Raw genomic sequence first — 9,954 nt, forward strand, 5'->3', positions numbered from 1 at the left:
TCATCACGCTAATCGCTTCCTCTTGCTGCAGTGGGTGGGCCTGATTATGCAAATTATGTCATCATGACTCTGCCCCCTGCCACGCAATGACGCAATTCAAGTAAGGGAAGACATAAACCACGCCATCACACCCTCTGCAATTGCCTCTTGTACATCCCCTTCAGGATCTTCCAGAGGGGAGGTCCAAAAATATTCAAATATGCTCCTACCTTTATACCAGCATGTACCATATACATTTCAAAATAAAAAAAAATGGTAGAAAGTACCCATTGTTATGGCCTGGATGTAAAATGGATGTGAGCTCTGGGACAAAGAAAGGAGATCAGAGCCTAGTGTTGAAAAAGGTCCAAAAGGAAGGGATGAAACAGTTCAGTGCACCTAGGGAAAGGGATTCCTGGGATGAAGGACTGTGGCAGTGTCTGCAGTATGAGGATATGGATGTGTTGCACAACCTCACCACAATGCAACACATTTTGGATTGTTGGAATGAGTACACAAAGATTATTATGTGGAAAGGAGCCAGTCTACAGGAGAAATTGGAGAACCTGTTGGATGTGTTCCTAATGTTGAAAGAAGAAACAAGTGCCTGGAATTTTCAGGATAAACCAGAATGGGATGATTTTATAAATGAAGTTATTTGTACTATGCAAAATCTGGCCAATGGAAAATCTGGTTACAACAATATCAGCAGTACTCGTATGAAATGTTACTAACAACCAAGATAGAGGAAAGCATAGACAAAAATGGACTGCTACAGCACAGGGACATGCCTGAAGAATCCCCTGCAAATATACTAATAAAATCTGTCCCAATAGCAGATTCTACAGATCCACTAGAGACAATGAGTATGGAGGAGTTGATAGTGGAATGCCAGATCCGGGGTGTACCATACCTGTACTGCATGCACAGGGATATCTTCCAATGTTTATTAAAGGATCAGAAGAGAGCCTGGGGTTCGCCCAGGGAGGGGAAAACACTATGGAAATTTGACCATATAAGGAGCCACTCCAGGGGGGAAGTTCTGTGGTATATTCATTCTGAGGAGTCATTCCTGGAAGGTGCAAGGTGGTTGGTGTTGAGTTGCCATTCTCTACGATCGGACTACATATGCAGCTGAGAGAGATCCATGGGTTTTCGATTGTGCAATTCAGGATAGTTAGGTGACTTTAACGCTATAAGTTAGTGGGGTAAGGAACAAATAATGTGGTATACCTGCCTGGTATGTATATACTGTTTGTATATAATATTCTAGTGATTGTTTTTATTACATGAAATGTATTTTTGTACTTTTCTAACTGCATTTGCCTGAGTGACTATGAGACCCCCTAGAAGATACTGTCTAGGCTTCCCTGGCATAGTTAGGCACCCCTGGGTGGCCAGCCAGCGTAAAGTGGGTAGAATTTGGCCAGATAAACCCGATATCCTTACAACTGCATTGACTGTTTCAGATCCTGCCTGCAAGGGGTTAATAACTCATCATTTGATCTGGGCAGCCCGGTGGCTTAGTGATTAGCACTTTTGCCTCATAGCACTGAGGTCTTGACTTCAATTCCCGACTATGGCCTTATCTGTGTGGAGTTTGTATGTTCTCTCTTTGTTTGCGTGTGTTTCCTCTGGGTGCTCCAGTTTCCTCCCACACTCCAAAAACATACTAAAAGGGTAATCGGCTGCTATCAAAAATTGACTCTAGTCTTTCTCTGTCTATGTGTGTGTGTGTATGTTAGGAAATTTAGACTGTAAGCTCCAATGGGGCAAGGACTAAGTGTGTTCTCTGTACAGTGCTGCGGAATTAGTGGCGCTATATAAATAGCTGCTGCTGCTGATGATGATGGATCCTAATCACCTGTGTCTGGCTTTTTAAAGACTGCCTTTTCCAACAGACTTGTGCCAGTTCAATTGTCTCTGCTGCTGGTCTCTCTGAGTAACTCCTGTGATCTGGTCCTGATCTGTCTCCTGGTATCTGACTGCTGTTTTCTCATCGTATTGCACCTTTCCCAGTGATCCCGACTTTGACTTAGTTTGACTTTGATCATGTTTATCCCCTGGTATTGTTGTGTATTTCCCAACTTCTGAACTTCTGACCTTCATCCAGTCTGATTCTTCCTTGGATCATCTAGTGTCTCCTGCTACCACAGCTAAACCTAGTTATTCTAGTATCATGTACCTCCAGCTATCCTATTCTGCCTCCTCTTCATTCACTTCGGTTTCTCAGCTAAACCTGGAGATCCCAGTGTCCTGTACCTGCAACTATCCTATTGTGCATCCTCTCCAGCAACTTGAGATTCTCAGCTAAACCTGAAGATTCTGTGTCCTGTACCTGCAGCTATCCTATTGTGCCTGCTTTCCAGTAACTCCCGCTTTTCAGCTAAACCTGGTAATCCTAGTATCCTTTACTTGCAGTTCTCCAATTGTGCATGGTATCCGGTGTCTTCTGCTTCCTCAGTTAAACTTGGTAATCCTGGTATCCAATTCCGGCTGTTCCTATGGACTTGTGCTTTACCATTGACTGCATCTAGTTTATACCTGTATAAAACAACCACTCTCTGTGGTATTCATACTGGGAACCCTAACACCCAGATGAGCCACGGTTACGTTCCCATTAATCATCATTTTACAACCAAATGCGGAAAGTCATATTAATTGGAACTGTTCAGAGATATGCATGTAAATTGTTGTTGTTTTAATAATTTATTGCTATGTGGTGATATTTAAATGACCCCTCTTGACCGGACTACATTGACTGTTATACTTTTTGTGGATCAGTAAATGCCACTTTAATTTACATTTTCTATAGAGGAGCATAGGCCGATCAGCCAGCCCCCACTGTCACTTGCTAAGCTGACCAAATAAAGCATTATTTTATTGGGCAAATCGGTCACTGTTTTATTCACACTTAACATTTGCAGGAATGTGATGCAACAAGGCTATGATATTACTAAATCTGGAAACCAGCCATGTTCTGCTACCATGTAAGCACCACAACAGTGCTCCAACTCTGTAAACAGGGTGCGATCTGCCTACCATGTAAGCACCAAACAGTGCTCCAACTCTGTAAACAGGAGGTTATCTGCCTATCATGTAAGCACCACAACAGTGCTCCAATTCTGTAAACAGGGTGCGATCTGCCTACCATGTAAGCACCAAACAGTGCTCCAACTCTGTAAACAGGAGGTTATCTGCCTACCATGTAAGTACTGCAACAATTCTCCAACTCTGTAAAGAGGGAGTAATCTGCCTACCATGTAAGCACCACAACAATGCTCCAACTCTGTAAATAGGGTGTGATCTGCCTACCTTGTACGCCACGTAACAATGCCCCAATTCTGTAAACAGGTGGTTATCTGTCTACCATGTAAGTACCACAACAACGCCCCCTGGAACAACACTTGACACCTCACGACCTTTACATTCGACCTTGGCACACTAGGTGTGAGATCTCAACTGTTGAAAGCTGGAACCAGGCATGTGGCCTTCTCCACATAGCTACTATGTACTTCGCTGCTGGCTCCCCCCCCATTGTTGTACCTTGCACACTTTTTGCCTTTACCTGAGAACTGTGACAATCAGCAAAGAATCAACAGCAGAAATTAAATTCAAAACAAGTGAAAAATTGCATGAGAAGAACCCACAATAATATGAAAATACACAGTTAAAACAAAGCAATCGACCATGACTTCTCTTTTTTTCATATGTATAAGCATATATTTGTTGTTCCTTTTTATATATTTTTTTAAACATACGAAGAAATACTGTTCCAATTGGGTGGGATTTCCTATTAGAAATGCCGTCTTTCTCTCTGCCCCATTGTCTTTTAAATCTGGTCTTCCTGTCCCACCTCTCGCCCTGCCCACTCTGCTGCCAGTGGCCCCCTATACTGCTAAGGTGTGAAGGGGAGGATGGGCTCACTTGTCCACCCTCCTTTCTTTGCCACCATGGGAGCGACTCAGTGACCATATTCATCTTTGGTGAGATTTGACACCTTCACTCCCATTTACTACAAGTTTAACTAAACCCAACAGTTGCTACTAATGCATATGCTGAGGATGATAACAAATAGAGAAATAATAAAAGGTACTTTTCATTATTTGTGCAGAACATTAATTTTTAATGTAGATAGTGATCTGTTATCTTTTGCTTTGAGGAAATGACCTTCATGGTTTTATGTATGAATAACTGCTTAACAACTCCAGAGCACATTCAGCATATTGTGATCTCTCCTGACATTGTAACAATCACATTTAAAGAGCCGCTAAACGTACAAGTTGGCTTATAAAATGAAGCTACCAATAACATAGTTTGCACTCATCCGCACAACAAATAGAAATATAATGTCAAAAATCTGCAATTCATTTGTGCATATTATAAATAGTTATTGGTCCCTAAAGTTTACCCATTGCCTATACACAATGGAGTTAAAAAGAGCAAAACTGCTCCTCTGCAGCAGAAAGCACTTCTGGGCCCACTTAGCTCCTTGATTTGGGCAAGCGTGTCTATATTTCTACAAATGGTGCATAGGTTGGTGGAGCAAGATGGATTTGTAGAGGAGCTGAGTTTGCTCAGGCAGAGGGGATGAGTTGTGTTTTTATAGTGAAGTACAGAGTAAGTGCACTGGTGCACCTTGTTTTGTGGAGTGAGGGAGAAACAAAATTTCAGTTTACAGAGCGAGAGTTTTAAAATAAGATGAGAGGGCACACCTTTACATGCAGAGGTGCACACAACCATTTCCACTTTTCAAAAAAACTTAACTTTTACACCAGCTCTGAGCTGGTGGAGATCAGGTCACATCCTGTACTTCATCATCATCATCATTTATTTATATAGCGCCAGCAAATTCCATAGCGCTTTACAATTTTTAATGGGACACTTTTTGTGCCTGCACATTGCGCTTCTATAGAGAAACACAATTCCAGCCACACTTTGAGTAATGTAATAAAACTTAATGCACAAATAAATTGCCACCTGTAATATTGATAGTTCCCATTTCCTTACAATCCGATGAATAATACAGGCCATATATACGAGACTAAACTGATCCTTATTTTAGGATAAAACATTAAGGGGGAATTCAATTCCCCCTGAATTTGGCGTTAAAACTATTACCGTTATTACGATAGTTTTAACCCGGCTTTCTGCTCGCAACTCAGGGAGTAAAAGGCGTTGAAACTACCATAATAATGGTAATAATGAGCAGGCTGCGTTACTTTTACTTGTAACGCTGCCAATTGAATTCCCCCCTAAAAGTTAATAGTGTATTTGATTAAAAGGGTTGGTACATAAAGGGCAGGTGGTTTCTACATAGGGCGCTTCTAAAGATTTTTCCACTTCTCTCCACAGAGAGGCACATTTTCAGTTTGCAATAGCAGCACTTGGGAGCAGAGGGAAAGAAAGCTCCACAAAATGCACTACCATGACAATCGAAGGTGCACCAGCGCAAATTCAAGGTGTTTTCCAGTAAACTTTGTAAATTAATCCTACAGGAGCTGCCATTTTGTCAGCTCAACCAATCTTAATTAGAATGCAGCCGTAACTAGGCAGGTGTGGGCGGTGCCCAGGGCGCAAGCCCAAGGGGGCGCAGCAGCCACCCGCTACCTGGCTCTGTATCTAAAGCCTTTTACTTTCGCAGTGTGTCAGGATCTGCCTGCAAGCCCCTTGCAGTGCATACTGCTTTGCTTGGCAGTTCCTGCCTCCTGGACTATTTGACTTATTAGTGTGTATTTGCAGCAGTATCTCTGATCACCAGAGGTGCTGCTATCGTGCCTTCTATGGTTGCATTAGGGGTTAACCCGTTCTCCAAATTCTGCTGCCACGGTGTCCAGTTCCGAGTCTTCAGCCGCTGTCTCCAGTTCCGAGTCTTCAGCCGCTGTCTCCAGTTCCGAGTCTTCAGCCGCTATCTCCAGTTCCGAGTCTTGAGCCGCTGTCCCCAGTTACGAGTCTTCAGCCGCTGTCTCCAGTTACGAGTCTTCAGCCGCTGTCTCCAGTTCCGAGTCTTCAGCCGCTGTCTCTCTTCCTGAGCTACAGCCTGCTCCAGAGGGGGCGCTGCCCTTAAAGCCTGCTCCAGAGGGGGCGCTGCCCTTAAAGCCTCTGCTCCAGAAGAGTTGCCTGTCCATGCGGTTCAGCCCGAGTTGCCTGTCCATGCGGTTCAGCCCGAGTTGCCTGTCCATGCGGTTCAGCCCAAGTTGCCACTCTTTGCAGTTCAGCCCGAGTTGCCACTCTATGCGGTTCAGCCCGAGTTACCACTTGGTGCTGTCTGCCCCGAGGCTTCTCACAGTGCTGTCTGCCCCGGGGCTTCTCACAGTGCTGTCTGCCCCAAGGCTCCTCACAGTGCTGTCTGCCCCGAGGCTTCTCACAGTGCTGTCTGCCCCGAGGCTTCTCACAGTGCTGTCTGCCCCGAGGCTTCTCACAGTGCTGTCTGCCCCGAGGCTTCTCTCAGTGCTGTCCCTGCCAAGTCTGCCGCCCAGTCCGGGCCTGCTGCCACGCCTGCTGCCCAGTCCGGGCCTGCTGCCAAGCCTGCCGCCCAGTCCGGGTCTGCTGCCAAGCCTGCCGCCCAGTCCGGGTCTGCTGCCCAGTCCGGGCCTGCTGCCAAGCCTGCCGCCCAGTCCGGGCCTGCTGCCACACCTGCTGCCCAGTCCGGGCCTGCTGCCAAGCCTGCCGCCCAGTCCGGGTCTGCTGCCAAGCCTGCCGCCCAGTCCGGGTCTGCTGCCAAGCCTGCTGCCCAGTCCGGGCCTGCTGCCAAGCCTGCCGCCCAGTCCGGGCCTCCTGCCAAGTCCGAACCATCTGTTACCGAGGGTGCCAAGTCTGAACCATCACCTTTCTTTGAGGGGCATCCTTCCCAATTTAATGCCCTTCTGAGATTTTTTGCTTCACAGATCCCCTCCGTACCAAGTCTTGTTAGTAGCCCTAAGAGACAGGTACTATTCCTAATATCCCATTTTAGGGGAGAGGCTTTGGAATGGGCAAACCCATTAATTGAGACGGATCATCCCATCTTATCGGACTTACAATCCTTTTCTGAGGCAGTAATCAGCAAGTTTGTAACTCCTCCCACTATGCCATCTTGTGGGGCCTCTGCATTGTCAATAACACCTATCTCTCCTGGCCAAGAGATACCATTGTGCTCCTCCCAGTTGGCTCAGGCCCCAATCCCGAGGAAGTCCCGTAAAAGGGGAGGACGTAAAAAGAAAGGAAGTTCTGCAGTGCTTCAGCTTCCATCTGGCATGGTCTCCTTTGCCTTTCCGCCCATGGACGAGGACTTTTCTGCTGGGCCCCCTATTGTGGACTATGATTCCGACGAATTTAGACATTTTTGGTAATCGGGCGTCCTAAGGGGGGGGGGGGTACTGTCAGGATCTGCCTGAAAGCCCCCTGCAGTGCATACTGCTTTGCTTGGCAGCTCCTGCCTCCTGCACTATTTGACTTTATTAGTGTGTATATACCTCTAATCACCAGAGGTGCTGCTATCGTGCCTTTCATGGTTGCATTAGGGGTTAACCCGTTCTCCAATTATCTCATGCATCTGAGTGTGTTCTCATTTCCCTTATATATACCTGTCACTCTCAGCACACATTGCTGGTTATTGTTGTCATCCTGATGTTATACTCTGAGGTCACTTCCTCCTGTGGTGCTCCTGGATCTATGCTGGGTGAGATCTATTTCAAGATACATTCTGCTGACCTGTTTCATATGTGAACCTGGGACTTACCTGTGCATTTCCCTGTATATGCTGCCTGGAATCTTTCCTCACCTCCCATTTACCTGCAACTGCTGAATATCTGGTGTGCAACAAAGACTTTTGCATTTTTATCTACAGTAGAAATGGCAGATCTGTTGCTGGCTATAGCAGTGTGCTGGGGGAAAAAATGTTGTGTGTATGTTCCTTGCAGGATAACCCCACCCTTTCAAGCACCTGTTATGGCCTATAATTTGATTTGAGCAGCTTCCACTTTTGTATTTGTCTGAGAGGCATGTTGGTGTCAGTAGCTGAGAGGGGGTACTGGCACTGAATTGCTGTTTGGAGGCTTCTGGGGTACCTCTTTGGTAAGTTGGCTCTCAATTTAAAAACACATATGTATGGCCCAAATATATGGGACTCTCATTGTTTAGAGTAGGACCATCCTATTAGTAAAAGCGCCTTGGCGTGGCAGGATGGCTTAAACATACATTTGCAAATGTGTGCAACAAAGACTTTTGCATTTTTATCTACAGTAGAAATGGCAGATCTGTTGCTGGCTATAGCAGTGTGCTGGGGGAAAAAATGTTGTGTGTATGTTCCTTGCAGGATAACCCCACCCTTTCAAGCACCTGTTATGGCCTATAATTTGATTTGAGCAGCTTCCACTTTTGTATTTGTCTGAGAGGCATGTTGGTGTCAGTAGCTGAGAGGGGGTACTGGCACTGAATTGCTGTTTGGAGGCTTCTGGGGTACCTCTTTGGTAAGTTGGCTCTCAATTTAAAAACACATATGTATGGCCCAAATATATGGGACTCTCATTGTTTAGAGTAGGACCATCCTATTAGCAAAAGCGCCTTGGCGTGGCAGGATGGCTTAAACATACATTTGCAAATGTGTGCAACAAAGACTTTTGCATTTTTATCTACAGTAGAAATGGCAGATCTGTTGCTGGCTATAGCAGTGTGCTGGGGGAAAAAATGTTGTGTGTATGTTCCTTGCAGGATAACCCCACCCTTTCAAGCACCTGTTATGGCCTATAATTTGATTTGAGCAGCTTCCACTTTTGTATTTGTCTGAGAGGCATGTTGGTGTCAGTAGCTGAGAGGGGGTACTGGCACTGAATTGCTGTTTGGAGGCTTCTGGGGTACCTCTTTGGTAAGTTGGCTCTTAATTTAAAAACACATATGTATGGCCCAAATATATGGGACTCTCATTGTTTAGAGTAGGACCATCCTATTAGCAAAAGCGCCTTGGCGTGGCAGGATGGCTTAAACATACATTTGCAAATGTGTGCAACAAAGACTTTTGCATTTTTATCTACAGTAGAAATGGCAGATCTGTTGCTGGCTATAGCAGTGTGCTGGGGGAAAAAATGTTGTGTGTATGTTCCTTGCAGGATAACCCCACCCTTTCAAGCACCTGTTATGGCCTATAATTTGATTTGAGCAGCTTCCACTTTTGTATTTGTCTGAGAGGCATGTTGGTGTCAGTAGCTGAGAGGGGGTACTGGCACTGAATTGCTGTTTGGAGGCTTCTGGGGTACCTCTTTGGTAAGTTGGCTCTCAATTTAAAAACACATATGTATGGCCCAAATATATGGGACTCTCATTGTTTAGAGTAGGACCATCCTATTAGCAAAAGCGCCTTGGCGTGGCAGGATGGCTTAAACATACATTTGCAAATGTGTGCAACAAAGACTTTTGCATTTTTATCTACAGTAGAAATGGCAGATCTGTTGCTGGCTATAGCAGTGTGCTGGGGGAAAAAATGTTGTGTGTATGTTCCTTGCAGGATAACCCCACCCTTTCAAGCACCTGTTATGGCCTATAATTTGATTTGAGCAGCTTCCACTTTTGTATTTGTCTGAGAGGCATGTTGGTGTCAGTAGCTGAGAGGGGGTACTGGCACTGAATTGCTGTTTGGAGGCTTCTGGGGTACCTCTTTGGTAAGTTGGCTCTCAATTTAAAAACACATATGTATGGCCCAAATATATGGGACTCTCATTGTTTAGAGTAGGACCATCCTATTAGCAAAAGCGCCTTGGCGTGGCAGGATGGCTTAAACATACATTTGCAAATGTGTGCAACAAAGACTTTTGCATTTTTATCTACAGTAGAAATGGCAGATCTGTTGCTGGCTATAGCAGTGTGCTGGGGGAAAAAATGTTGTGTGTATGTTCCTTGCAGGATAACCCCACCCTTTCAAGCACCTGTTATGGCCTATAATTTGATTTGAGCAGCTTCCACTTTTGTATTTGTCTGAGAGGCATGTTGGTGTCAGTAGCT

Source organism: Mixophyes fleayi, chromosome 7 (assembly GCF_038048845.1).
Source record: "Mixophyes fleayi isolate aMixFle1 chromosome 7, aMixFle1.hap1, whole genome shotgun sequence".
Lineage (NCBI taxonomy): Eukaryota > Metazoa > Chordata > Amphibia > Anura > Limnodynastidae > Mixophyes > Mixophyes fleayi.